Below are 25,096 nucleotides of genomic sequence, written 5' to 3'. Positions count from 1 at the left end.
GCCCGTTCATTGCCCCATATGCCGACATGACCAGGCAACCCAGTAGGTGTTCAGTGGGTTAGTGGAGGAGGGGTTGGAGCTTCACAGTGATCTAGCGAAGGTGGCCAATTGCGATTCCACTACGCGCTGTTGGGTGGGGACTTTTGGAAAGATGGAGGAAGTATGGAGATGTGCTGATGATATGTGTGGGTTCTAGAAAGGTTTCATTAAGGTGGAAGGCATCCACATGGTGCATTAGGTGTGTGTGCATGAGGAGGTTTTTTTGGTAGGGAGGCAGCAGATGTTGTTAAACAAGATACGGTGCTGTCGCGCCAAGGTGGGGTTCAAACAAGCGTGTTGAGATGGGAGAATGTAAAGTAGGCCTGGTTGTGAGAGTAGGTGGTGAAGGTATTGAGATGGAAGATGGAACGGGTTGCCAGGGAGCTCTGTTGGAGGGTATGGGGATGCCGAAAACGATAGACATTCTGAAGGAGCTGGAGGAAGTGCACTTTTCTGCAGTGAGGACAAACAGGCCCTCGCGGCTCTCGGATGTACAGTGCACGTTGTATTGGAGGTACCTCTGGCAGCAAACAGACTAGGGAGGGGAACATGAGGGGTAAACCTTGTAGTGTTTATGAAACAACAGGGTGCTCTCTTTAAGGAGATGGCCAGTGGAGGGGGCATGCTCAAAAAACAGCCACATGAGGCGAGTGGGGTTGGCAGAGTTGTGAATGCGGTGGGTGGCACAGATCTCTAGATTTGGATGCACCTGGATTTCCGCCAAAACCTCCTCCTCCGTGATCATCGGGCTAAGCCAAGTGATCACGGCGGTGATGGTCGGCGTTTGGCCCCCAAGATACAAGATATGTTGTGCCCTGTTACGGACAATGTTGCTCTTTGAGTGTTTAGTGTGTGTGATGTATCCTGTGAATTTGGCAGCAAGTATATCAAACAGACTATTTGCACGATTGCGGAGCATTATGCTGAGCACAAGAGCCATATAAAACAAAGGGAGATTGACAAGTCGGCTATAGCGGAGCATTGCCTAGAAAACGGACATAAAATACAGTTCGAAAATACAAAAAGTGTTTTCTATGGATTTACATATTGGGACTCCATTATAAAGCAAGCGGCCGAGATTCGTTTAAACAACAACAATTTCAACAGAGACCTAGGGTAAACACTCAGCAGGGCATGGGGGTGTGCATTGTACATCGAAAGAGAGGAAATACAGATGCGCAATGTGGGAGCGGCAGTTTCAAACGTGGCGCCTGCCCCTGGCGCCACCTGACGTCAGCGGTGCTGCCACAGGCAATAGCTCCACTAGCTCTCCGGATCGACTTACATGCGCATGCGCCACATTGAGTCTATCTGATTGACTGCTGATGATGTCATCATGCCTGTGTCAGTGGTAAACTGTAGTAGCCCCAGACCGATGGACGAATGCCCACATCCTCTTATTCCTCAAACCCTACAAACCCCCTTTCGCTGCTTCTTCCTATCATCACATCTGCCTCACTGCCTCACTTTCGTCTTCAGTAAGGTCTTTGAACCCATCCTCTCCTGTTGTATCTATCAGCACCTTCATCAACACCACCTCCTCCCCCTTACCCATTGCGGCTTCCAACACTCCTCTGCTGAAGACCAAACTCCTTAACCTACTTCACCTTCTCTTCCTCCAGCTTACCTCCTGTCGCTCAGACATTTTTGTTTTCCTCAGTCTCCAAAATGCCTATGACTGTGTATGGCATCCCCGTCTCCTCTTTAAACTCCAATCCTACGCACTGCCTATCAGATTTGTCCATCTGGCGCTTCCTTCCTCTCATGCCATCCTTCCTATGTCACCCATCGCAACATCAACTCCCATATCTTTTATCCCACTGCTGGCGTCCCCTAGGGCTTCATCCTCTCCTCTCCTGTGCACCACTGATATGCCCAAGTCACCCAAACCTGTCCACCGTCTCTAACATGCTGATGACACCACCTTCTGGTCTCTCTATCCTACCCTCCAATGGTCCCAATGCACCCTCCAAACCCAACTTGACCAGTTCACCACTTGGTGTAACCAGTGGTTACTTCGTCTCAAACTCTCCAAAACCCAGGCAATCGTCATAGATACTAAAATGTAGACTTTCACGGCCGAAAATGTCATGTCCATTATAATTATCCAGGTTGTTACGCCGTGGTCGGTTGATGAATTCTGTGTTAATTCCCAACGTTTCGTCCCCATCTGCAGAGGACATCTTCAAGGGGATCTGTAGGTCGATGGAAGGTCCAACACACCCACTGGCTCGCTAATGACTGTCAGTAGCCAGCCATTGGGTGTGTTGGACCTTCCATCGACCTACAGATCCCCTTGAAGATGTCCTCTGCAGATGGGGACGAAACGTTGGGAATTGACACAGAATTCATCAACCGACAGTGGCTTACCAGCCCGGATAATTATAATGCACAATCGTCATAGGCCACACCACCCACTGCTTCCACCTCCATCACTTCTACCTCACCTTTTATGGTCGTCCCATCCTGCTCACCCCCCCACCATGAGATATATTGGCCTCACCCTTGATCGTCACCTCACCTGGACCCCTCACCTCCTGCCCATCCAGCAGAAAGCTCATTCCTGCCTCCTCTCTGGCTGTATATGGGGATTACATCCTTCCACCATCCTCCACACCTACAAATCCCTCATCCATCCTATATCCTCTGCTATGCAAGCATTGCCTGGATCTCCACACCCACCCACTTTTACATGGCCCTCCAATTCCTTGAATGCCATGCGGTCTGGCTTGCCTTCCATATCTACCTTCCTTCCACCACACGGCTCCTATATGACCTCATCCCCTTCCCCCTCCTCCTCTTTCTCCTCCAACATCTCTGCATCCTTTACACTGTCTGCAGGCTTGATCCCCCCTGGTTTCCTCTTCTCAACCTCCCGCCAACTGCCAAGCATTTATCGCTGTATCCCTCCCTCTTTCCACATCCACAGCCTCCATCTCCTTCATCAAGACCATTTCCACTTCCTCCCCATCCTGTGAATGTTGAACCTCGCTGTGACATCTACCCTTACTTCCAGCTGTAACCTGGCCTTGTTCCCTCCCCAGGCTCCCCTTTTCCTCTCCCCTCCTTCTCCCCAAGTGAATTTTCCTCCTTTCCAACCCTGAGTCCTTCCACCCCTCCTCAACTGTGTCCCTCCTAGACCTTCCCCACACAGTGCCTTTCGACATGCCCCTGCCTGTCTCCCCCTCTACCACTCCTCCTTCCCTCCCTCCCACCCTACCTTCTTCCCATTTCCGTCCTCTCGATGCCCCTGAGAGATCTTGTGTTTTGCTCATTGTCATCAGTGTGTGACGTCAGTGACGTGTTGTGTTTGGTGCTTTTCTCCTGCGCATCAAGAGCTGTGATTTAAATTGTGTGCTGGGCTTGTACATAGTGTAACTGTCAGTGATCGTCATATGCTATGCCATCCATCGATACTTTTATGCTGCAGTCACACTTCGCCTTGTGTTCTTTTAATTGTCCCAGTGTGAGGTTTTTTGTACACAACACTTTTGAGGTTTTTATCTGCATTTTACAGCCGCCCCCTTTTTGTCTGTTCTCTTCGATTTTGTTCCCTCTTTTTCTACATTTTTGTCTAACATGTTTTCTCCTTTGTAATTTTAAATGTCTTCTGTTGTATCATAACTGTCTTATGGCTGAAGTGCAGCACATATGATGCTGCCAGCCCGCCCCTGATTGAGAATTGCAAATACAATAAAGGAGAAAAAAGCAGTCCTGGCAGTCAGTGAACTCCGGACGACGATGGTGGAGATGGTCATCGAAAGTTCGAGGATTTTATTCGAATTGACGCGGCTTGAAAACTGATAACGGTTTATTCATGTGGTAGTCATATCGGGGCAGAGGGAGTTAGTTGAATTCGTATTGGGATAGGCTATGGAGTATGGAGTGTATGTAGGTGTAGGGATGGAGGGATGTGTTTGTGAAGAAGCAACAGCATGGTAGTGCTTTTGATCAAAGGGGATACAATGGGGTTATTGGAATCTAGTTTGTAGATAGTACAGTAGATGTGAAGGTGTTCAATATGGTTTAGAATTTGTGGGAATTTGCCAAATGTTGGAGGAACCATGTGGGAAAATATAAATGGATGCAGAAAGCATGGCATCTGAGGATTTAGAGGAACTTTGGTTGGGCTGAGATCCATGCAATATTTGCATAGCAGAGGATGGGATTCTGTATGTGTGGAGAATAGTAGCGGTGTGTAATAATCAAGTTTAGCCTGTTAGTAGTTGAATTCCTTTATATCTGGTTCCATTTAGAAAGTAATATTTAATTTTCATAAGCAGGTTTTAACACTACTTTGACTCTTGTAGGTAAACTTTGGCTTAATACTTATCCAGGGAGTCCCATGAAAAATGACGTGATACGTTATTCTGACGCTTGATACAACTGCCACACACACCCGAAGCCCCTCTATTGAGGGCTTTCTGTTTAATGGTTAGTAGGTGAGGTTCCACGTGACTTGTCATTCAATGGTTAGGCCAAAATATTTTAATGTGTTAGTTAACTGAATGGGATGGTCGTATGTGGTAGGCTAGAAGTCATGGAGATGGAACATGTGTGTGGTTCGTCCACCAATTATTGCCTGGGTTTTGGTGGGGTTGGTCTTGAGGAACCTTTGGTTGCATCAGGAGGAAAACCTACAGAGGTGGTTTTGGAGGGGCCATTGGTATTTCTCAAATGTAGGATATACTGCTAGGAAACTACTATCATGAGCATTCTGAAAGAGGGGACTGGGGGTGGGGAGGGGGTTGGATGGTTTGGGGATATCGGCCATGTAGGGAACTGGTAATGTTAATGCTGACAAAGGATGGGCGATTAGAGAGGAAAGATGCCACAAGGTGGACATAGTTAACTGGAAGTGGGTGTATATGGTCTTTGAAAAGGAGACTAGTATACCATATACGGTTTTGGGCTTCCTCTAGCGTGAGGGCACAAAAATTACAGATTTGCGAAAGTTGAGTTGGTGGTATAGGAGATGGGTGAGGTGCAGAGGAGAAATTGGGAAGGAAGATGTGCTGGATCACTGGCAGATAGTGTTGTTAGTTCATGTGTTGATAGATGCATCAGGAAAGGATGGATTGAAAGACTTTGTCAAACACTGAGGTGTGGCAGATGGGGTGGTATCAGGTGGTATAAGTAGAGGTTCTGTGCAATTTGAGGGAAAGCATGGTTTCGCAGATTTTCCATAGTTGAGGGTAGTAAACAATGCAGTGGATAGTGGTGTGAAGAGTTGCAAGGGTGACTAGAAAGGGGACACAACATTATTTGTCATGAAGATAGGTGATGCAGTAGTGACCAGAGAAAGTACCTGAAGTAGACCTCGTCTCAAGATTTGCATATTCTTTGTTCTTTAAAGACCTTGACGTAACCGCATGAGGATTTGCTATACTTATTCCGAGAATGTTTAACACTCGTTTTAATAGTTTGTGACCAATGCTATTTAATCTATGGCTACATTGAAATGTGTGAAACTTTTGATTGTCAAATTTTACAGGCAGGTTTTGAGTGGTTTCGTACGCAACCAAACGTTCTGCGTCATACATAAAAAAAGTATAAGAAGGATCGATCGGACTGTAACATTATAGCTGTTAGCACACTGCTTGCCATGAAGTGTGTTTGGAGCAGCGACTTCGTTCCCTACACCAGGCTCACTCAATAAATCTTCATCATTCATAATTCCACACTAATATTACAAACACAAAAGTAACTGATTACATTTTACGTCAAAATGGCTCAACATATTTTGGTGAAATTTGGTGTGCAGAAAGGTAGCATGCCTTGGAAGGACTTCATTTACTTTAGAAAGTTGTGTTTATTCATTTGAAGAATATTAATGAATTCGGAAGAAATACTTACTCTCCGAAAAAAGCAGTTTACTCTTTAACTGTTGATCTTTATCCTGTTTCATTCTCCCATTTAAAAAACCATTAAATAAATTTTTTCCGATATTTATTTTTCATATGTCGAAAAAGCGCGCTTCGGGCTGCACAGCTCAGAGCATAATAGAAGTGCCAGTAGCTGGTATTTCTGTTCTAAAAGTAACCTTGAAATTAGTCTCAAGTTCCAGACTCCGTTATGTCCATGATCGCCGCAGTTTCAGTAGACGTTAAATCCCGACAACACAGGTCCTAAGACCATTATATTCAGTGCATATTTCATGCTCTGAAAAAGATACATATTCAAAACCCATTATTTTAGCACTCTTGTCAAATCGCATTTACAATACATTTTGAACATTACATTAACATCTCTCGTGAGGTAAATGAGACTTTATTCTGTTTAGCTTTCTGTATTTTACATTTTTCATGTTGGTATACCTGTCGAGTTGAACATGGCGCAAACATATTACTCAGTAACAGCGGCTTGCCTGGACTGCAGCACTATCTTGAACTCCAGCGATTATTGTGACATCGTCGGAGACTCTGGGTCTATCTACAAACCTGGATCAGAAGTACATGTTGCTGACTGGATGACATCTCTTAAACATGCCTTGAAACCTCCCTCTCATGGTACATTCGGGTCAAACCTTTAAACAGGATATTAATTAAAAACAAAGATTAGTGAACTTTTACTATACAGGGGGAACAAAGCTAGAACACTAGGTAGGGTGTGGCAAAAGTATCTGCAATAAGTGTAAATGCTAGAGAGGAGTAAAACCAGCAGAGATACTTGCAGGTTTTATCAGAAAACCATTTTAAAATGAAAGAGAACAACTATGAGGCAGACTGGATGGACATTAATGAAATTTTATTCTACAAGGATATCTTTAAATACCAGTCTGGAGCTGAACTGGATGTCGGAGAGCTGAATTATGAGGCTGACGAACAGATCACTAACTGATGTATATAAGTAGTGATCTCATAATGATGTGCTATTTTAATTTAAAGATGATGGCCATTCTTCAAAAAAATTAATTTTACACTGTTATTCTTTCCACTGATAACTAATAGTTTTCAACAGGAGCAAATATTATGAAATATCTACGTTATTTTTCATTTGTATCCATCATTAAAGGAAACGTTCCAGGAAACCATTATGAGCAGATTACAGTTCCAAAAGTCTTTGTACTCGATGTAAAATTTAGTTATAAATAAAAATATTGTGGCGTCATTTCTGTGAAACATAAATGTAAATCCAGAACACAAAAGGGAATTGCAACAAATACTGAATAACAATAAAAACCAAATAACAACTGAGAGACAGCTTCTTCTCGTTTCTGAAAATTTTTGTTACATGGAGATAACCGACTCTGGAAACAGTCTATTCAGTTTTGTGAAACTCTTTTTGGTTGCTGTGTTCTACATAATAGTACTCAAGGTGATGAATACGGCGTTTATAAAATCGTCAACATGTGGAATCCATCCTATAATATAATAATTGCGAAAATAACCTTTTCTGTTACGTTTTCACGACTAACTGAACGGATTTCGGTGAAATTTTGTATGGAGATTGCTGGAAACTTGTGGGATGGTGGGGCTTCCTTAAAAAGTATTAAAAAATGTTGACAGCTTAAAGGGCACAGTAGAGAATGAAAACGCACAGAGCAGAAAATACGTTTTTGTGACTTCTGACAGACACAAATTCACTTATACAAGTGGACGTTCTTGCAGCAGTGTTAACGGTTAAGTGGTTAACAGATCTGTACTTGCAGTAAGTGTAACACTGACGACCGCGATGTCATCTGTTGGTGACAAGTAACAGCTGTGTGGCCCACCGACTGTCAGCCAGAAATTGCCGCCAGCTGGAAGTTTCGTTTATTTTACGTTTTGACGTCTCGTCGACAATATTTGAAGTGGGGCTTATCTCAACAACTGTATATTCATTGTTCTTTAATAGCATTGATATAAGCGAACGATGATTACAGTAATGATTGTGAAACTATTTATCACTTGGTCTTACGGCTACAGGCTGTTAAGCTTTTAGCACTTGTAAGATTGATAATGCCAATACACTCCATCCACTGTTATCCCAGCCCCGCCTGGATATTGGCCCTCCTCCATTCTATAAGTCCCTCCATATCCTCGAGCGCCATGCACTGCGTTTCCCCTTCCGTATATGTCTCCCATCCCCTACGCGCATCCCCTACGACCTGATTCCTTTCCCACATCTGTTCCTTTTCCTCGAATATGTCCACATCCTCTACACTTCCTGTCGCCATGATCCCCCTCATCCCCTGGTTGCTCCTCTCCACTGCCTCTGCCGTGCCTTCACTGTTGTGTCCCCCATACCCTCCACCTCTACACTCTTCATCTCCTTTCAGAAAGTGGCTTCCATCGACTCCCCCACCCGAATGATGCCCTCTCTCCCTCCATTTATTCCTCACATCAACTCTGATCCTCACCTCGTCCTCCCTGCCTCTGTCCTTTTCCCAGGCTCCCTCTCACCCCCTCCCCTATTTTCCCCACCTACCCTCTCTCTGCCTCCCTTCTCTCCCAGAAGCCTTTTGCTCTCCCCTCCATTGCCTTTCCCACTCCTTCTCGTGTCGGCCCACCACCGTTTTTTTCTATGTCCCCTCCCTCTATCAGCTCCCCCTTTTTCCTTTCCCTCTCCTTCCCCCCATTTTCTCCGTCATCGGTCTGGATATTCCCCCACCATCTGGCGCTTTGTCACTTCTACATTGCTGTTTTACATTAGTGTTCAGTGGTGTGCATCTCCTGTCAGTGTTGCAAACAGCCACCATACTGTCACTAGTTGTGTTTTTATCTTGTAAAAAAAGAAACTAGACTGTCGTCAAATTTTTAATTATACATGTCTCCTTCCTGTGTGTATTCATCTGCATCGTCAACACCGTATTTTTGTATTTTAAGTTATGCAACTTTCCGTCATTTTACTGTTATTAACAAAGTTATATATTGTTTTTTCTCTCACCACTGTTTTGTTTAACTTTCTCTCGGCTGTAGAGCAGCGTATTAAGCTGCTGTCAGCCCGCCCCTCCCCAGGTGGAGAGGCGGGGTGGAATCGAAAATATATAAAGGAAAAAAAAACACTGCAACGCCAGTGGCAGCTCCAGAGACACATTCGAAATTTGCTCACAGCCAAAGAAAGCTGGGACCGGTGCCAGACCTGCACCCGCCTAAATGCTACCCTACCTATAAACTCGTCTAAGTACTGGTCAGCCTTCCACTGCCTTACTGCCTCTAAACCCTCCTCACAGTATCATTTCCTCCATGACGACCAACCTTTTCTGAACAACCTCCGTAAGACCAACCAATTCGTTTCCTACCTCTCCGATATCCTTACTATCCCTGATGATCCCCTGTTCGATTAGTCCCTCTTCCCTGACGTCTGTGATCTGACTGACACCTCTGTCCACCACTCGTTCCTAGCTTCCAGTACTTGGACAACAACACACACACAGATCTCAACATGCCCACCACCATTCAAGACATCGTAGCCACACAAAATGCTACACTGCTCACGGTCACCTACTGCCATGTCCGTGAGACTCCCATTTCCTTGCTTACTCTCCTGCCCAGACTTTATAATGTGGTCTTCTCTACTGGTTTCTACCCCGACCTGTGGGAAACCTCTTGGATCCTGATGTTCCCCAAACCCAACAAACCACCTTCTGACATTTCCTCCTACCGTTCTGTCAGCCTTACCTCAATCTTCAACAAGGTCTGGGAGTCCATCCACACTCAACACACACACCAACACCTCCAACTGCACCACCTCCTTTCCATTACCAATGTCTCTTCCGATCCTCCTCCTCTGCTGATGACCTCCTGCATCTCACCCACCTCCTCTCTGACCAACACAATTCCCGTTGATCCATCATCTTCGTCTCCCTCGATCTAAAAGGTGCCTATGACCATGTCTGGCATTTTGGTCTCATATTCAAGCTTCAAACCTTCCCATTAATTATGTCCACTTCATCGCCTCTTTTCTCTCTCATCGTCCTTCATATGTTACCCTACACAATATAGACTCCCATACCTTCTACCCCTCCACTGGCATGCCCTAAGGCTCTGTCTTCTCCCCTCTTCTCTACCTTCTCTATGTGGCGGACACACTGTCACCCCAACCCCCCCCCCCTCCACCTCCTCCAATATCCAATGACACTGCCTTCCTTGATTCACCCCCACCCTCCAATGCTGCCAACGCCTTCTCCAATCCTACCTTGACTAATTCACTGCTTGGTGCAACCAGAGGCTGCTGAAGGTCAATCCTTCCAAACCAAGGCAATCAACGTAGTCAACACCGTCCCTTCCTTCTCTGGATTTTTACCACACCATATATGGCCATCCCATCGCCCTAACTCCCACCCTGAAGTACCTTGGTGTCACCCTCCAGACAGTCCAAGCCAAGGCATGTACCCAACTCCACCTCCTTAAACTCCTGTCTGGCTGTGCATGGGGTCTGGACCACTTCACCATCCTCCGCACTTATAAATCCTTTGCTATGCCTTTCCCACCTGGATTTTCGCCCCTCCCACCTACTACAAGCCCCTCCAAATCCTTGAATGCCATGTGCTCTGCCTCATCTATCGAATGTATCTCCCATCCCCCAAGCAGATCCTATACAACTTGATTCCCTTCCCACATGTCCTCCTTTTCCTCGAATGGATTCTCATCCTTTTCACCTCCTGCAAGTTTGATCCTCCCCAGCTGCTTGTCTCTACCATCCTCTCCCACCCCACCCTGCTGCCGTGCCTGTACCATTGCATCCTGCCTGCTCTCTGTCTTCACACTCTCCATACGTATGCCCAAGGTGGCTTCCACCAACTCCCCCTCCACGCCGATATCCTCATTCCTTCCATATACCGCTCCTATCAGATGTAATCCTCCCCATTCCTCTGCCCCCTTCCCCCTTTCCTCCAGCGCTCCCTGTCTCTCCTCTCTCACCATCCTTTCTTCCTCACCCCTACCCTCTCCCATTTTCTCCACTTCCTCTACCCTTCCCAGCACTTCCACCCCTACTGGTTTCTACCCCGACGTGTGGGAAACCTCTTGGATCCTGATGTTCCCCAAACCCAACAAACCACCTTCTGCCCTCCCCTCTGCCTTCTTTTCTCCCACTGGCTTCTTCCCCTTCCTTCCTCCCCTGCCTGTCCCCTACACCCAGTGGCAGCCCCCCCCCCCCATCTCATCAAGTGTGTTCAGTGCTTTCTGTGACAAATATTGCCACCAGTGTTTAGCGCAATGGTGTTTTCTTCCTTTCTGTGCATCAGTGTTATCTTCAGTGTGCTCCTTCGTTCGAGTGTAAGACTGATTATCTTCGTTTGTGTGCACTGTGGACCTTATTTATGAAATCAGTGCCTTCTGACAAACGCTTTCGTCACTATTATCGTGTGTGTCTTCTGGTTTTAACATTTATATATTTCTATTTCTATGTCTCCATGCTCACTACATTTTTTTTGTTGGCCAAAGAGTGGAAATAAAGAAAAATAAAGACAGTGCAATGCTACCTAACCTCAAGCATATCCCTGTCTGGCTATAAACCATGCCCAATGACCTCAGCAAACACTTTATTCTCAGAGTCTTTTTTCTGTCCGACACCATCACCTGTGGCACTATCTAATTTTCGTCCCACAGCTATTCTCCCCCACAACTTCATCTCCCATGTTGACTGCACCCTCTTCATCTATGCAATTGCCACAAACCTCAACATCCACAGCAATGAGCCTGCCTCCCTTCAGCAGTGGCATGAGTTCCTCGCTGTCCTCCAGGGTGACCTTGTTCTCCTATCACAGCCCACCCATTACGAAAGTAACTCGACCCTGGATGTTGTTCTTGCTTCCCCCAACCTTCCTGGTCGTATTGCCATGAATGTCCTCAATCCCATTGGTCATGACCACCTCCCAGTCCTTCTTACCATCTCCTCACCCATAGCCCCCCTCTTGCCTCCATCCTGATATCCCCCTGAGGACTGTCCATGACTACCACAATGCCAACTAGGATGCCTACTGGACATCCATTCGATTCATAGATAGACAGCCACCCCACTTACTTTTCACTACCCTGCTTATATTACACTGGGCTACAACCAAAAAAACGTCATGGGTTTCTCAGCTGATTTAGACTAATTTTGGTGTTCTGAGTCCGAATATCACATTGATTTTGCTCTATCAGGTCAACTTTTTGAGATACACCCATAGGCCTACAGGACCATTTTTCCCTGAAATGTAAGCCTTTTTATAGGCTTCAATATGCTAATATTAGGGGTTTTAAGGGGATTATTCAGGACATATGAAAACAAAAGAAGCCTTTAAGATTGTAACAGTTAATCATTCCAATAGATGCCTTTTTTTCTTACTATAGTATAAAATTTATTCTAATTTTTATTGTCTGACAGTCAACTGCATATTTCTATTACTATTTCAGATTGATATGGCTTCTGCGCGACGTTCATGCATGAATAATCCAGACGTTTTCTGCTACATCTGCGGAGAATACACGCTTTCAGTGGACAGGAAGAACATCACGGGATTTGTGAAGAACGCCTACCAGGCTTACTTTCAAGTCAAGCTGGGTGACCAAGATAAGCCCTGGGCACCGCACACGGTCTGCAAGAAGTGCGTGGAATACCTCCGGCGGTGGACGAAGGGCACGAAAACTTCACTGAAGTTTGGGATTCCGATGGTTTGGAGGGAGCTCTTGGACCATGCATCGGATTGTTACTTCTGCGCCATCAATACTACTGGCATCAACCGGAAGAATCGGCACAGCCTCCAGTACCCCGACCTTCCATCTGCCCGCCGTCCAGTTGCTCACTGCGAAGAAATTCCTGTACCAGCGTTCACAGAGCTTCCTAACATCGACGACGAGGCCACCACTGCAGACGAGGGAGGATATATAGCAGACGAGGAGTATGAAGCACAAGATGGTCGGCAGCTCTTTTCACAATGTGAGCTTAATGATCTTGTTCGGGATCTCAGCTTGTCGAAGACTTCATCCGAGCTGTTGGCCTCCAGACTCAAAGAGAAAAATCTACTTGGCAAGGACGCGCGTATCACTTTCTTTCGTAGAAGGCATGAGGACTACATGGGCTACTTATGCCAGGAGGAAGACCTAGTGTACTGCCGAGATGTCGTCGGTCTTCTTGTTAAACTCGGGGCTCCTACATACGATCCGAGAGATTGGCGACTCTTTATTGACAGCTGCAAGCGCTCTTTGAAGTGTGTGCTCCTCCACAACGGGAACGAGTTCGCCTCAATCCCTCTTGCTCACTCCACAACTCTCGTAGAGAAATATGAAGCAGTGAAGTACGTGCTCGACAAAATACAATATGAGCAGCACCAATGGATCATCTGCGTCAACTTCAAGATGGTGAACTTTCTACTTGGTCAGCAGTCCGGGTTCACGAAATACCCATGCTTTATATGGATGTGGGACAGTCGAGACAGAGCCTAGCACTATGTAAAGAAAGTGTGGCCGCCACGAGAGCAGTTAGTACCTGGTGCGAGAAACATCATAAACGAACCTCTTGTTGACCGGGAGAAGATATTGATCCCACCGCTACACATGAAGCTTGGGTTAATGAAACAGTTCACGCGTGCTCTCGACAAGGATGGGAGGTGCTTCCACTACCTGTGCCGAGCCTTTCCGCGACTGACCATTGAGAAGCTGAAGGCCGGCATTTTCGATGGGCCACAGATACGGCAGCTCATAAAGGACACAGAGTTCGAAAACTCCATGAACACGTTAGAGTGCGCCGCGTGGAAATCATTTGTGCAGGTGGTGAACAACTTCCTGGGGAACACGAAGGCAGCAAACCACGCCAGACTCATCAGCAGCATGATAGAGGCCTTTCAAAAGCTCGGGTGTTTGATGAGTATAAAGATGCACTTCCTGTACTCACACATGGAGAAGTTTCCTGAAAACCTTGGGGCGATGAGCGACGAGCAGGGAGAAAGGTTCCATCAGTACATGCGCCAAATGGAGGATAGGTACCAGGGGAGGTGGGACGCAGTCATGATGGCGGACTACTGCTGGATGCTGAAGAGAGACACCCCAGCAGCTGCTCACAAACGGGAATCGAAGAAACGCCGATTCATGCCATGAACTCTGAACTTATGTGTTACGTAACGCTCATTGTTATACTAATATTATGATAAATATGCATATTTAATTTGATGGAGTAAATAAAAACTTAATGAATTTGCATACGTTGACTTTTATTTCTTGAGGAAAACGGAAAAAATCTTCCGGGGTTTCTCAGCAGATGATACAAAGAAATTTGTTTTTTTTACGAAAAATCGATTTTTAAAAATTTCTGTAGCAAAAAATCCTGACCTGATAGAACAAAACCAAGGTCATTTTCGGACTCAGGGCATCAAAATTAGTCTAATTCAGCGGGAAAACCCTAGACTTTTTAAAAAAAATCTTTTTTTGTTGCCCAGTGTTATGAATGTTTCGTCCTTCCTCCATCACTGACGCCGTGGAGGCCCAAGTTCCTAACAAACTCATTCACCCTCACTGCACTACTCTCTCTCCACAGTCCATCTTTCTTGTCTTTGAATCCTGCAGGCTCTACCGCTCCTTAATCCACACCTGTGACCAGAACACATTCTTTCACCAACAGCAAGTAGAATTACACATCTGAAACTTCCCAACAACAAAGAAACGCCGGGACAGCACCAGACATGTACAAACCTCAACTCCAATCCACCTGTCAACTCCACCAAGTAGTGGGCTGTCTTCCACCACCTTACTGGTAGCCTTCCCATTACGCATTATCCACCCCTCCATAACGTCCGCTCCTTCTCTGACAACCTCTGTAAGGCTACCATTTTCCTTCCTATTGCCCGAAGGACTTCTCCATTCTCAATGATGCTCACTTTCATTACTCCTTCTTCCCCATAGTCTTTGAACACTCCAACACACCTGTCCCACCACTCGCCATCAGATCCCAGTACTTAGATCAGTTACCCCCATCAGACATAAACACTCCCATTATCACACATGACATTAAACTCATCCTCCACTCCAAATGCAACACCATCCCTGGTCACGATGTTCAGTAAGGTCTATAAGTCTATCCTCTCCTTCCTTATTCATCACGACCTTAATCAGCACCACCTCCTTTCTCTTACCCTGTGTGGCTTCTGGCCTTCCTTCTCAGCCAATGACCAGTTCATTAACCTTATTAATCTCCTTTCCCTCCAGCATCACTTCCAGAGTCCTACATCTCGGGCTCCTCTTTAAACTATAGATCTATATCTTTCCTATGAACTATGTCTGCCTGATTGCATCCTTCCCCTCCCACCATCCCTCCTATGCCACCATCCATAACACCAATTCCTGGATCTCCTATCCCTCTGTGAGTGTGCTCTAGGTCTCTGTCCTCTCCCCTCTCCTCTACCTCCTTTTCACAGCAGATATGCACCACCCCCCCCTTCCAGTCCAACTCCTGCAGTATACCAATGACACCATTTTCCTTACCCTTGATCCTACCCTTCAACAGTCCCAACGGCTTCTCCAGAATCACCTCGACCTTTTTGCCACATGGTGTAACCAGTGGCTCCTAAAAATAAATCCTTTCAAGACCAAGGCAATCATTGTAGGTCACACCACTCGCTCCTTCTGGCTCCTTGATTCTTCCCTCACCATCTGTGCCTGTCCAGTCTGCCTTTCCTGCAATCTCACCTACCTTGGACTCACCATTGACCATCACCTCATCTGAATCCCTCATCTGCGCTCTATCTAGTCCAAATCCCACAACCACCTCCATCTCCTTACTCCTCTTTGGCTGAACATGGGGGCTGAACCCCTCTGCCATCCTCCACATCTACAAATCCTTGTTCCATCCCACCCTCTGTTATGCCAGTCTCAACTGGATATCTGCCCTCCCCACTCGAATTCTATAATTCCCTCCCGATCCTCGAGCACCATGCACTCCGCCTTGCCTTCCATATACACCTCCCGTCCCACACACAGGTCCTCTATGATGTGATTCCTTTCACCCATCTGCTACTTTTCCTTGAAAATATCTGAGTCCTCTACACCTCCAGGCCACTTGATGCCCCATATCCGCTGGCTGGTCCTCTCCAACCCTGCACACTGCAATGCCTACACCATTGTGTCCCCTCTACCGTCCACCTCTACACCCTTCATCTTCTTTCCCAAGGTAGATTCCATCAACTCCTCCTCCCGAATGATGCCCTCTTTCCCTCCATTTATCACCCTTGCCAACTCTGATTCTCACCTCCACCTCCTTGACTCTGTCCTTTTCCCGGGCTCTCTCTCCCCCATCCACCCTGTTTTTCCCACCTACCCTCCATTTGACTCCATTCTCTCCCACGAATCCTTTTCTTTTCCCCTCCACTGCTTCTCTGCTCCCTCTTGTGTCCGTCCTGCACCCCATTTTTATGTGTCCTCTCCCTCCATTGTCTCTCCCCTTTTTGCTTTTCGCCTCCTCCCCCCTTTTTCCACCTCTTCTCTCTGGATCTGCCTTAGGCTGTGATGTGTCACCTTCATGGCTTCTCTATAGTGTAGTGTTTAAGTAAGTGTTCAGTGTTGTGTGTCAACATTCAGTGATACAAGCAGACATCACACTGTCACTAGGTGTGTTTTTTAACTCTTGAAAACAGATGGTCGACATGTTTCTTTGTCTCATTTCTATGTGTTTTAATGAGCAGTCACTGCGACTGTGTAAAACTATAACATGGCGAAAAGTTGCGGAAGTGAAAATATAAAAACAAACATTTGGTGATGCTGACAAACTGCATATGGCGTTCAGGGATGGGGGTAGGACGATAACCGTATTTTGCATAGCAGCATGTGGAGGTGACATCTGTTGGCACCGCCAAGCAACAGTGTTGCACATATGAGCTGTGTATTTCGTTTTGCACTAAGATGTTTAACAGAAAACACTGGAAGGAGGAAATGGGTCCTTTGCTGTCTTGGTTATTTACGTCTAGTCTGTAAACAAAATTTGCCACAAGCACCCATGTCTATTGATCATTTGAGAAGGTATTACCTCATACTCTGCAACGTTCTTGGCAAATTGTTCCCTATATACACACAGCAATTCTTCAGAAACTCGCCCTGACGTCGCTCCTAAAATTGTCCATGATTACTCCCGTGCCAACTGGGATGCCTATCGGGACTCCATTCACACCCAGGTTGCCGGCCACGACCTTACCCTCCAATCTCCTGATGATATCTTTCGCACTGCTGCCTTCCTGCACCAGACCTTGTCTGACGTCATCGCCACCCATATCCCCACCAAAGCCATCCACCCTCACCGCCCCGCCCTGCCTCCACAGGCAGTCCTCCTCCTTCGAGAGTCCCGCCGCCTCTACCGATCTTTTCTCCGCACTCGTGACCGGGATACACTTACCCGCCACCGGCAACCTGCTTACAGCGAAGAAACGCCGTGCCTGGCGCCAGACATGTACACAACTCAACACCACAGTCCCCATAAACTCTTCCAAGTATTGGTCTGCTTTCCATCGCCTTACTGGGACCCGCCCCACCCCACAGTACCCACTCCTCCTTAATGACCGTCCCTTTCCTGACAACCTCAGTAAGGCCAACCACTTTGCCTCTCATCTCTCCGATGTTTTTTCCATTCCAGATGATCCCCACTTTGATTATTCCCTCTTCCCTGACGTCATGGACCGTACGAATACCTCTGTTCCTCCCCTTGCTCCTAGCTTCCAGTACTTGGGCCATACACCACCATCTGAACTTAACACTCCCATCACTACACAGGACATCTGCCTCACACTCCGCACTAAACGCAACACTGCTCCTGCACACGACTGCATTACCTACCGCCACCTCAAACACTGCCATCCCTCGTTCCTTTCAATCCTTGCCACCCTCTACAATGTCATCCTTGCCTCTGGCTTCTATCCCGACCTGTGGAAAACCTCCCGTATCCTGATGTTCTCCAAACCCAACAAGCCTCCATCTGATGCCACTTCCTATCGTCCTATCTGTCTCACATCGGTGTTCAGCAAACTCTTGGAATCCATCCTTTCCTGGCGCATCCATTACCACCTCCACCAAAACCACCTCCTCCCCAACACCCAATGTGGCATTCGACCTTCCTTCTCTGCTGATGACCAACTCCTCCGCCTCACCCATCTCCTCTCCCTCCAGCTTAACTCCCGTCGCTCCGCCATATTTGTCTCCCTTGACCTCGAAAAGGCCTACGACCGTGTCTGGCATCCCGGTCTCCTATTTAAACTCCAAACCTATGCCCTTCCTATCAACTACATCCATCTGATGGCCTCCCTCCTTTCCCACCGCCCCTCCTATGTTACCATCCATAATGCCAATTCCCACAACTTCTACCCCTCTGCAGGTGTGCCCCAGGGCTCTGTCTTCACTCCTCTCCTCTACCTCCTGTACACGGCAGATATGCCCCAAGCCCCCCCCCCCCCTCCAGTACACCTCTTGAAATATGCTGATGGCACTGCATTCCTCGCCCTCGCTCCTACCCCCCAATGGTCCCAACGCCTTCTCCAGAACCACCTTGACCTTTTTGCTGCATGGTGTAACCAGTGGCTCCTGAAAATCAATCCTTCCAAGACCCAGGCAATCATCGTAGGTCGTACCACTTGCCCCTTCCGGCTCCTGGATTTCTCCCTTACTGTCTGCGCCCGTCCTGTCCGCCTCACCCCCCCCCCTCACCTACCTTGGCCTCACCATTGACCGTCACCTCACCTGGATCCCTCATCTCCGCTCCATCCAATCCAAAGCCCACAACCGCCTCCGACTCCTCAAACTCCTCTCTGGCCGGACATGGGGGTTGCACCCCTCTACCATCCTCCACACCGACAAATCCTTAATCCTTCCCATCATCTGTTATTCCAGTCCTGCCTGGATATCTGCCCCCCCCCCCCCAAAATTCTATAAGTCCCTCCAGATCCTTGAGCGTCATGCACTCCGCCTCGCCTTGTGCATACGCCTCCCATGCCCCACTCGGTTCCTCTATGATCTCATTCCTTTCCCCCATCTGCTCCTCTTCCTCGAACATATCCGCATCCTCTACACCTCCCGCCGCCTTGAACCCCCTCATCCCTGGTTGCTCGTCTCCTCTCCCATCCCCGCCCTCTGCCACGTCTTCACTGTTGTATCCCCTCCTAACCTCCATCTCTACACCCTACATCTCCTTTCCCAAGGTGGCTTCCATCAACTCCCCCTCCTGGATGATACCCTCTCTCCCTCCATTTATCCCTCCTATCAACTCTGATCCTCACTCCCCTCCTTTCCTCCGTCCTTTCCCTGGGCTCCCTCTTCCTCCCCCTTCCATCCTGTGTTTTCTCCCTGCCTACCCTCTCCCTATCTCCTTTCTCCCGCCGAGTCCTTTTGTACTCCCCTCCTCTGCCTTCCCCACTCCCTGGCACGCCTGCCCAGCACCCTCCACCCCTCTTATGGATCCTCCTCTTCCATTGGCTCCTTTCCCCCCTTCACTTTTCCACTCCTTCCCCCCTTTTTCTCCCGTCATCTGACCAGTTTCCCCCCACCTGCTCTCGGGTGTGGTATGTCAATTTTTTAGTGCAGTGTTTAAGTGAGTGTTCAGTGTTGTGCGTCTTTCCACAGTGTTGCGAACAGAAATCATGCTGTCGCTGGGTGTGCATTTTATATCTTTTGCGAACAGAACCCAGACTATCGCCGTGTTTTTTAACTGTCTGTCTATTATTTTTCTGCTACCTGTGTATTTTATTAGCATCATGAACCCTGTGTTTTATGTTTTAAGCTCCAGAATTTTCTGCCATTTTACCTTTAAGTCACCGATTTCATCGCCAACTGTTATTATTTTTTATTATCTTCATCTTTTTACAACAAATTCTGTAGGCTGAAGAGCGGCGTAATAAGCTGCTGCCAGCCCGCCCCCTTTAGGGGCAATCGAAACTCAATAAAGGAAAAAAAAAACTTCAGAAACATGTCCGGTAATACCTTGTAACGAGTACCGCCCCTCGATTCGTGATTTCTGTCACTAATCGATGTGTTAGGTTTGCATGTGCCAGCCAGCCAGCCAGCCAGCAGCAGCAGCAGCGGCGGCGGCGGCCCCGTCCGCGGCAGCACCAGCTGCGGCATTCCTGCCAGCCAGCGTTCCTGCCAACAGTCGCCAGCGCCAGCAGCGTGGGACTTTGGCCGCAGTTGTCGTCCGTCTTCATCCGTCTTCGTCCGTCTTCGTCTGTCCCCAGATTTCCTCGCTTGTTTTCGTCCTGTACTGTCTTAGTTCCTACCTGTCATCATGTCAGCCCCCCCCCCCCCCCACCACCACCACCACCACTACCACTACCGCCACCACCGCAATAGTTCCCCCTCCGCCGCCACCACCACCATTACATGGTGTGCTCAGTCGCCCACACCTCTTTCCATCCCTCCTCTTCTCACTCTCCCTTCGCCCGCGCTCTTCGTCGCCCCCTCCCCACCTTCTTCCTCCCGCACCTCCACCTCTGAACTTTCCCCCAACTCCCCCAGCCTGTCACTGAAGCTCCAGCTAGGGTGGTGGCCTGACGGGCCACTGCCCATGCCCAGCTCTCCCCCTCGCCTTCGCCATCACCGTCATCTCCGTCATCGCCGTCGCCGTCGCCCTCACCATCGCCATCTCCAGCACTGGCTCCTGAGTCCACGCCGGCACCTGCCACTTCCTGCCACCTCCCAGTTGCTCCCGTTCCGCATGTCACCACTCACCCCTCCAGCAGTGCCCTAACCTTCAGTCCCCTCCCTCCAGTAATACCTGTAATCTCCCACATCCCACATACTCCAAAAATGTAAAGCCCGACCCCCTCCGACCACTCCTGAACTCACCGTCCCCGTCCGCCCTCTGGACACCCCCACTACTCCTGGTAATTCACTTCGTCCCCCCACCCCCCACCGCTGAGGACATCATCAGGTTCCACACCATTGTTCTACAGAATGTCCAGCTTTTCCAGCTCCCTCACACCCTCCAGCAGATATCCCTTTCCGCCCATTCCATCTTCCACCTAAAAATGTATGCTGCCTACTCCCACAACCAGGCATATTTCACCTTCTCCCATCTCGACACCCTCGTCTAAATCCCTGTCATGGCGCGACAGCACCGTATCCTGTTCAACAACACCCGTTTCCTTCCCGCCAACAAGAACCTCTTCATGCACACCCATGCCACCAACTGCGTGGATGCCTTCCTCCTCAATGAAACCTTTCTTCAGCCCCACCACAGCATTCATACCTCGCCCTACCGCCTTCACCGCTCCGATGATCCCTTCCTGATAGCGCGTGGCGGAGTTGCCATTGGTCACCACCGCCAGACCCCAGTTCGGCTCCAACCCCTCCTTCCCGACCCCACAGAACACCTGATCCTTAGTCTCTTCTTCACTGGCCTTACCATCACCTGTGTCACCATCTAAGTCCGCCCTAACGCCCCTATTCCTTTTGACTTCGTCTACCACATTGACCATACCTTTTCCTCCTACGTGATCGCCGCCAACCTCAACATCCATAGTCAATCTGCCACCAAGTTATGGCGGTGGCATCGGCTCTTCTCCTCCCTTCCAAGCAACCTCATCCCCAATCCCCAGCACACCCGCCCTGAATCCAACTCCACTCCTGATGTCGTCCTCTCCTCCCCTAAACTCCTTGGCCGCATAATGGTGGATGTCCTGGACCCCATTGGTAGTGACCATCTCCCTGTCCTCCACACTGTTTCAGACGGTCGTCACCCCCGCCCCAACCCCTATCATGAACCTCCCTCGAAGTACATCCATGATTATTCCTGTGCCGACTGGAATGCCTACCGGGCTACCCTATCCACCTAGGTCGTTGGTCACCCCTTCACCTACCGCCACCCTGATTATATTACTCATGTCGCCTCCTTTCTCCAGCAGACCTTGTCTGAGGCCGTGGAGGCCCACGTCCCTTCTGTCACCCTCTATTGTGCCTTCCTCGACACGTGTGACCCAGACACACTACGACACCACCGGCAACTCCAGAGACACTACCATAACTTGCTCGCAGCTAACAAAGGCGGGAACTGGCGACAGACATGCACCCGTTTAGTGCTACCCTTCGTATCAACTCGTCCAAGTACTGGTCAGCCTTCCGCCGCCTTACCGGATCTAACCCCCCCCCCTACTATCATCTCCTCCACGACAACCAACCCTTCCCCGACAACCTATCCCAATCACTTTGCCTCCTACCTCTCCGATGTCTTTACCATCGCTGACGATCCCCAGTTCGATTACTCCCTCTTCCCGGATGTTCATGATCGAACTGACACCTCTGTCCCCCCCCCTCGCACCTGGTTTCCAGTACTTGGACAACATGGCGCACACAGAACTCAATGCCCCTATCACTACACAGGATCTCATTGCTACACTCCACACAAAACGCAACATCGCTCCTGGTCACGATCGTGTCACCTACCGCCACCTTCGTGAAGCTCCTGTCCCTTTCGTCTCCACCCTGGACAGGCTGTACAATGTAGTCCTGTCCACTGGCTACTATCCTGACCTGTGGAAAACCTCCCGTATCCTGATGTTCCTTAAACATGGTAAACCGCCGTCCGCTTTCTCCTCCTACCATCCCATCAGCCTTACCTCGGTGTTCAGCAAGGTCCTGGAACCCATTCTCACCCGACGCATCCACCAGCATCTCCACCAGCACGGCCTCCTTCCGGTTACCCACTGTGGCTTTCAATCCGTCCTTCTCTTCCGATGACCTTCACTTTCGCCTCACTCATCTCCTCTCCAAGCAGCTTAATTCCCGTCGCTCCGCTATCTTCCTCTCCCTTGACCTTGAACGAGCCTATGACCGCGTGTGGCATTCCAGTCTCCTATTCAAGCTCCAAATCTTCGCCCGTCCTATTAACTACGTCCTTTCTTTCCCAACATCCTTCCTACGTCACCATCCACAACATGGATTCCTACACCTTTTCCCCCTCCGCAGTGTGCCCCAGGGTTCCGTCCCCTCCCCTCTTTTGTACCTCTTGTATATGGCCGACATGCTGCTGCCTTCACCCCCCATCCACCTTCTCCTGTACGCCGATAACACCGCCTTCCTTGCCCTTGCCCCCACCCTGCAGCACTCCCAACAGCTTTTCCATCCCATGTTGACCGGTTCACCGCTTGGTCCAACCAGTGGTTGCTTAAGGTCAATCCTTCCAAAACCCAGGCGATTATTGTAGGCAAAACCACCCCTTCCTTCCGCCTCCTCGATTTCTACATCACCATCTATGTCTGTCCTGTCGCCCTCACCCCCACCCTTAAGTACCTTTGTGTCACCCTCGACCGTCACCTGTCCTGGACCCCCCACCTCTGGACGATCCAAGCCAAGGCATGCTCCCAACTCTGTCTCCTCAGGCTCCTTTCTGGCCGTACTTTGGGTCTGGACCCCTCCTCCATCCTCCATACCTATAAATCCCTCATTCGCCCCGTCCTTTGCTACGCCCACCCTGCCTGGATCTCCGCTCCCCCTACCTTTTACAAATCCCTTCAGAAGCTTGAACGCCATGCTTTTCGCCTCGCATATTGCATCCGTCTGCCCTCCCCCATGCGGATCCTGTACGATCTTATTCCCTTTCCCCACCTCCACCTTTTCCTCGAATGGATACGGATCCTCTACACCTCCTATAAACTCGATCCTCCTCCTCACCCGCTGGTCTCTCCCATCCTCTCCCACCCCCATCCGCTGCCACGCTTGTACTTCCACATCCCACCTGCTCTCCATCTCTCCACTCTCCATACTCTCTCCCAAGGTGTCTTCCGCCATCTCTCCCTGATGATGCCTTCCTCCTCTCCATCTACCCCTCCTACCAAATTTTATCCTCCCTCCCTCTTCCCGTGTTTGTTCCTTTGGGCACCCTCTCTACCTTCTCTCCCCCTTCCCTCCCTCCTCCCTTTCTCCCCACTCCTCCCCCAGGCTTCCCCTACCCCCATCCCTCCATTCCTCCTCCCATCTCCTCTGCCATTGACGTCTTTGCTCTCCCCTCTCCCTACCCCTCCCCCTTCTGCCCCACTTGGCAGGTCCCCGGAATCGCACGTTACATGGACATTCGCACTCCGGAGATCATCGTCATCCGTTTCTCGGGTGTGTGCCATCGTGTTTGTGTTTAGTGTTCGCCATCACACTCCAACGTTCACCTGTGCCGTCAGAATCATCAGTGTTTGTGCGCCGTGCCAACGCGTTTCATTGCATTTTTCGTCGAGTGTGAATGGCTCCGTGTTTTTGTGTTCTATGTCTACTGTATTTTGCCCGTCAATATGTCTATTGTGTCTTCTTTCTCTATTATCTTTGTGGACTAGAAGGCTGAAGAGCAGCGTAGAATGCTGCTGCCAGCCAACCTGATTTTCATGTATTAAAATTACAATAAAGGAAAAAATACCCTCAGAAACGTCCTTTGAAGTCTCTGAATTACACAGCCTGGGCTACCATCAGGGGGTGATCTCCAGTTTCAAAGCACCTGTTGCTGTTGCTGTAGCCATCTTTCTGTCTGGCTGCCAGCCTGCCTGCCTGTTAACTGCCGTCCAGGGGTCACCGCTGCCGTCACCGCCGCCTGGTGCTCACCGCTGCATGATGTCTGTCTGTTGCGATCCGTCTGTCCGCCCACCACCGTTCATTGTCATACCGCCTGCTGTCCATCCACCACCGTCCATCATCTGCCTGCCTGCTGTCTGTCAGTCACTGTCCATCCATCCATTGCCACCTACTGTCACCATCCATTCACCGCCATCCACCTCGCCATCCATCTGTCATGAGCCTTCCTGCCTCAACTGTCATCTAAACCTCCCCCCTGTCCCTCTTCTGCTGTCACATCATGGAGTGTGGCACCCAGCCTCCCTCTTTATACTTCGCCTCCCCTCCCCCCACTCACCCATTCCTCCATCTCCTCCCCTGCTGTTTACCCAAACATCTTCACCCTTCCCCCTGCCTCCACAACCACGACAGCTCCCACTCCTGCCCCTGCCCTCAATTACACCTCCACTGCCCCCTCTGCTGCCACTCCTCAGGTGGTTGGCTTCCCCTCTCTCACCCTCATCACTTCATCATCTGTGCCCCCACATGCATCGCATCACGCTGCACTACAATCGCCACAATTGAACCAGCTGCTTCTCCTGGCACCTCTACCATGACTACAGGATCTGTCACCTGCCACCTCCCTCTCTTCCCCTTCT

General features: G+C 49.0%; 1 long non-coding RNA gene across 2 annotated transcripts in view; it reads right to left on the bottom strand.

Moving 5' to 3' along the window:
* Nucleotides 1–6,288: 6,288 nt before the first annotated feature.
* LOC126212824 (uncharacterized) overlaps nt 6,289–25,096 on the bottom strand; it is a 51,023-nt gene continuing 32,215 nt past the window's right edge. For both annotated transcript variants that reach the window (XR_007540919.1, XR_007540920.1), the window contains one exon: nt 6,289–6,565. This is a non-coding gene — a long non-coding RNA (uncharacterized LOC126212824). The remainder of the gene's footprint in view (nt 6,566–25,096) is intronic.

This window comes from Schistocerca nitens, chromosome 11 (genome assembly GCF_023898315.1).
Source record: "Schistocerca nitens isolate TAMUIC-IGC-003100 chromosome 11, iqSchNite1.1, whole genome shotgun sequence".
Taxonomy (NCBI): domain Eukaryota; kingdom Metazoa; phylum Arthropoda; class Insecta; order Orthoptera; family Acrididae; genus Schistocerca; species Schistocerca nitens.
Note: the sequence above shows the minus strand (reverse complement) of the source record. Positions and strands in the feature narration are given on the sequence as shown.